At 33.1% G+C, this 6,000-nt stretch overlaps 1 protein-coding gene across 3 annotated transcripts in view; it reads left to right on the plus strand.

Annotated features, from left to right (window-relative positions):
• The window catches only part of ARHGAP15 (Rho GTPase activating protein 15), an 892,738-nt gene that overhangs the window by 25,162 nt on the left and 861,576 nt on the right, over positions 1 to 6,000 (plus strand). The window lies entirely within an intron of this gene.

The following is a 6,000-nucleotide window of genomic DNA, read 5'->3' on the forward strand; positions in this document are numbered from 1 at the left end:
ATCTTGCTCTAGGAAATCTTGTCACTTGAAACAATAGCAAATTTTGATATCTGCATTCTATATCTTTGTAGAAAGTGCTTTTGTCTGTGATTATATTAGTACGTTTTCTTCTGTGTGGAAAAAATGTATCCTTTAATTTGTTTCCATAAAACTTCATGTGGTAATGCTTATCAGTAGAGATCAGAATGCCACCAGTTTTTTTTCCATGATCATATAAGATCCAGTTTCTAAATATAGTCGTATATATTTATATATACATTCTTGTACAAAACCTACGTTATTGCACATTTAATTGTTTCATTGAAAATATGTATTATTCAGTCTAGATAATGAAATTGGGGGGAGGAATCATGTTAAAGGAAAAATTACATCTGAATTCCATTGAGTTCCATTAAGTGAATAACACCTAGTACATAACATGCTATCAAGGGCACCATTAGATGCCTTAAAAATGCTTAAGAAATTTTCTCACCCATCAAAAGGCGAGAAAAACCCTTTATCATATAAAGCAAAAATGGAGAATTTTGATTAAAGAAAAGATTAAAGAATGATTTTTTCCACCAAATAGTTGGTCCTATATTTGTTTTAAGATAAAGAAAAGAGAGATATATAGGCTTCTATTTTATATCCAAACTTGTGAATGAAAAATGTTAGTAATAGTAAAATCCAAGGTAAGAAGATGAATGAAGAAGGGCTAAGACAATATGGAGCAAATTATTGGCAAATTAACTGAAAAGATTGATTTTCTAAACCTGAAAAAAAAAGTCATTTTCTAAACCTTAAAATACAACATAAATGTTATCTATGTACATTCTTCAATTTGCCTCTAAGTTTTTATCTTTTTTCAAATACTCAAACCACAGATAAAAAAAGGTGATTGTTAAGTATCAATAGGGTTGAGAAAAAATTGAATCATGTTTCTTTTTATAAGAAAGTTTTTGAGTAGTAAAATAATGAGCTCAAGTTGTCACATATGTTGGTATAGTGTTAGAGGCAATCTCAGAATTAAAAACAGTGGCAAGATGAGCCACATTTAAAATGATTTGAGTCAGACAGCATTTTCATAAAAAAATCTAAAATCTGATTTTATTATAGCTATTGAGATGAAATTTAATAGGGAGTAATGTATAGATTGAACTGTGGATTCAAGAATTGTCACATATACAAGAAGGGAAGACAGTAGTTTGTCTATGATCAGTGATTTTTTTTTCAACCTTAACCTTCTATCTTAGAATTATTACTATGTATTGGATCAAAGGCAGAAGAGTGTTAAGGGTTAGGCAATGGAGGTTTAAGTGACTTGCCCAAGGTTACACAGCAATGAAGTTTGTGAGGCCAAATTTGAGCCCAAGACTTCCTGTCTCTAAGCCAGGATCTCAATACACTGAGCAACCTAGTTGCCCTGATAATGAATTTTGGTCGACTTTAGGAAATCTCAATATGAGCCTATAGTGTAAAATGAAAGACAAAAAATATAATTAGATTATGGGGTGAATAAAGGAAATTTTCAGGAATAAATACATGATGGTCCCCCTGTACTCTAACTTGATTAACCCAGTTAGAGTATTTTTTTTCAGTTCTTGGAGCAATTTGCAAAGGTTCTTTATAACATAAAGAAATCCAAGAAAAGATAACTAGAAAGGTTTTGAGTTCAGGTCCTAGGAAGAGAATATCTAATATTCTTTTTTGTGGTCACATGGCATGAAAATTCTTTCTGGAGATATTCACACAAAGATTTTGATGATTTCTTCTTGAGTACATTGTTTCTTCTTCAGTTAATGGTTGGAGTAGATAGCCAACAAATTCCTTTTCATCCCAAAAATGTAACACTCTTTGAAATCATCATTGTGTTTGTTTTGTGTGGATATCCGTGGGGGAAAACCCACAGACTAATTGTTTTGTAGAATATGCCTGCAAAAGCAGGTACATGGCCAATATAGAATAATAATTTTCCTTTCTCTTAGTCTCACTTAATACTATATATGTGCGTGTGTGTCCTTTCTGATATTGCATAATTTAAAAGTCAGACATGATATTCTACAGCAGTGTACTATAATATCAATACCAAAGTTAGTCACTATCTAGTAAAATAATTGAGGAAAAATATAGATTAAGTCACAGTTCACCATGCATGTCACATTGTTAGTTAGACAAGTTTTAGAAGGCATTGACAACAAATCCATTTTAATGTTTTGGTACTGTCTCCGTTCCATTATATTTCTATGTATTGAAAAAAATCATCTAATTGTATTTTTAATATTTCATTTTTATAACTAAGGATCAAAGGGAATACTAGGCTTAAAAATCTATAATCCATGTAATTATATTCATTATGCAAAAAAATTGCTTGCTTTGGTTTGTTTGTTTTTCATGACAAAACATAGTAGAGAAGTAGTAGATCAAGAGCTGGCTGGGGAGTCAGAAAGACCTGTCCCAGACACCTAGTAGGCCATGTGATCCTGGGTAATTCATTTCAGTATCCAAGCAACTCTTTAAGGATATAAGCCATAGAACAAATACCAATTTTCACTGATAGGAGTTATCTTACAGATAATGAAGTTTCTTCAACCAATGAAACCACAAGTACAAGGAAAATTTATAAAAAAATATAAGTGACATAAATAAATACCCACATAAACATTCTTATAAAATTTTTCTATGTGGCAGCTAGGTATCTCAGTAGATTGAGAGCCAGGTCCAGAGACAGGACGTCTGGGGTTCAAATATGACCTCAGACACTTCCTAGCTGTTTGACCCTGGACAAGTCACTTAATTTCCATTGTCTAGCCCTTACCATTCTGTCTTGGAAGCAATATTGATTCTAATCAATACTTGGAGCCAGTGTTGATTCTATGACATACGGTAAGGGTTTAAAAAAACTTTCTGAACATAGCTTTGACATTAAGGATGTAAAATCATTAATAGTTTTTGAGATATATGACTTTATGCCTCCCCTAGTCATTGTCCAATGCCTCATGTCTCATATATGACTCTGGGTTGTTTATACAATGGAGTATAACTGAGAGTTCTACCAAGTCATAAAGCTCCTAATGAATCACCAGCAATAGACTTTCATTCAAAGGCTAGCATAGGTAAGAAATTTGACCATCAAGTGATGATGTTTAGGCAGGCCATAGAGTCTCAAAAAGGAGGCAGAATATATGGAAGAGCCTTGAAAATGCAGATGAGAAAAGAGGTTTAAATGTTATCACTGATGCTTATCAGTAAGACTTTGGCCAAGTGGCTGAACCTCTCTGGATCTGAAATTCTTCATCTGTAAAGTGGACACAGTGGTCCCATGGCCCTTCCACAGCTGGAGGTGCGATGCAACTGCCAAAGGGATTTTCAATTTCAATTTTACATCACTGGATTGAATATCAAGGAATATGATATCATGCATCACTTCAAATTACTATAGGCTTTACTGAAAACAGGACAGAGAGGTGGGAATGAGAATACTTAAAGGAAGATTTTTTTTTAAATGAAGACAATTTTTTGTTGAATGAATAAAATTGAAAATATTTAAATAATTTGAATTGAGGACAAGAAGTACAATTTTGAGGCTGCCTTAATCCCTTTTTTTCAACATAATTACTTGAAATTGGGCTTGGATTCCTAGATAATATTCTGAGGTTATTTAGATCATATTTAGGTCATAGAGAAGAACATAGGGCTGGACCTGGAAGGAATCTCAGAAGCCATCTATTCCAACTATATTATTTTATCAATAAAGAAAATAAGGCCCCCTGAGATTAAGTGATTTGTTCAAGGTCAGACAGGTATATCAGAGGTAGGATTTTAAGATAAGCCCTTTGATTCCAGAGGATCAAATGAGTTAGTGTATGTAAAGCAATTTACAAGCCTTCAAATATTAGCCATTATTATTACATTGTTCCTGATATCTCAATGTTGTTGTTGTTTAGTCACTTTCAATCTAGTCTAACTCTTTGTGTCCCCATTGGAGTTTTTTGGGGAAAGATGCTAGAGTGGTTTAACATCTTCTTCTCCAACTTATTTTACAAATAAGGAAACTGAGGCAAACTGACTTAAATGACTTGTCCAAGGTTACCCAACTGGTAAATGTCCACAACATTTGAACTTGAGTCTTTCTGCCCCTTTCTATTAGTTATTAGGACTAAAAAGAAAATGAAGTTAACAAAAACTTTGATCAATACAACTAAGAACTATATACATTGTAATTATAGAATCTCATATTTAGAATGGACTTTTTAAGCCATGTTGTATACTTCGTATCCAAAACTCTGATAAAAGTCTATTCAAGTTCTTGAAAATATAGCAGCTAGATAGCACAGTAGATAGAGCATTAGACTTGGAGTAAGGAAGACCTGAGCCCATATTTGTCCTCAGACATTTGCTGTGTTACCCTGGGCAAGTCACTTAGCCTGTTTGCCTCAGTTTCCTCAACCAGAAAATGGGGATAATAATAATAATAATAATAATAATAATACTTTTCAGCATTGTTGGGAGGATAAATTGAGATTTTTGTAAATGTACCTTGTATGATGTTTAACACATAGTAAAATTCTTAGCAAATGCTAGTTTCTTTCCTTCTAGTAATAGGAAACTAATGTTATATGAGACAACCGATTCCATTTGAAATTAAGAAAAATTGTTAGAATTATATTTTTCATATCAGACCAAAATTTCTTTCTTTCTAATTTTTCTACATGACTCAACTTCTGCCTTCTTCAGCCAAACAAATTAAATTAAATTTCTTTACCATTGGAGAGCTAGGTAGCACAGTGGAAAAAGCACCAGGTCTAGAGGAACAGTAACAAAGATACTTAACTTGGAGATTCAGGGGTTGGGGAACATTATTTTTAAAATGACTGACAAATATATTTCAATGCAAAAATAAAACTAAGAAATTTTCTACTTGTGTGACCTTGGTCAAGTCACTTGTTTAGGTCAGATGTTTAGGATTACCTAGCCCTTGCCTCTCTTCAATCTTAGAATTGATATCAAGGCAGAAGGTAAGGGTTTAATTTAAAAAAAAAATAGCCACATGATATTTGAAGAATGTTATCATGGCTTACTCTCATAACTCTTTTCCCATCAGCAACATGCAAAGCGTTCTCTTTTCCAGATTGAGGAGATTCAGTTCCTTTAACTATTCCTTATTGGACAGAGCTTTGAGTTCCTTTACCATCCTGGTCTAGGTTTTTTAGATACAATATAGTTTTTCAGAGTTCTTTCTAAAATATAATGCCTAGAATGGAACAAACTATTCCAGATGTCATCTGATCAGCATATAATGTATATTAAAAGATTGTGTTAGCTTTTTTTGCAACTATGTCGCAGTCGTTTTGATTCATATTAAGCTTGAGGCCAACTAAAATGCTTAAAATATTCATATAAACTGCTGTCAAGCCATATTTCCTCCACTCTATTTCTGCAGTGAAGTCTTTTAACATGAGTGTAGGGCAATACATTTGTACAATGGGTTTCCATCTTTTTGAGTCCTGATTCTTTCATCCATATCATGGCTTACTCATCCCTATTTTATGTTATCTGAAAATCTGATGAGCATGTCATCTTTACCTTCATGCAAGTCTGATAAAAAAAATACCAACTACTACAGGGCCAAAGATACCTAATAGTTTTTTTTTTTAAACCCTATTTTTTTTTTCTTAGAATGGATCTAAGGTAAGGGCTAGGCTTTGGGTTAAGTGATTGGCTCAGGGTCATAGAGCCAGGAAGTATTTGAGGTCAAATTTGAACTCGGGATCTCTTGTCTCCAAGCCTGGCTCTCTATTCCATGAGCCATCTAATTGCCCTTCTATTTGATTTTTAAAAGTCTGCTTGAATGAAGGGACTTTGGGGAAGTAAATATGGAATCTAGGTAATACCTTGCAAAATGTATAAATAAGAAATATGTTCTTCATCTGTAAATGAAGGACATTAGACTAGATGATCTCTAAGGTTTTTCCAAGCTCTATAATGCTTTGATTTTGAGACAGATATTAATGGAAAAGTACT

Source organism: Monodelphis domestica, chromosome 4 (genome assembly GCF_027887165.1).
Source record: "Monodelphis domestica isolate mMonDom1 chromosome 4, mMonDom1.pri, whole genome shotgun sequence".
NCBI classification, from domain to species: domain Eukaryota; kingdom Metazoa; phylum Chordata; class Mammalia; order Didelphimorphia; family Didelphidae; genus Monodelphis; species Monodelphis domestica.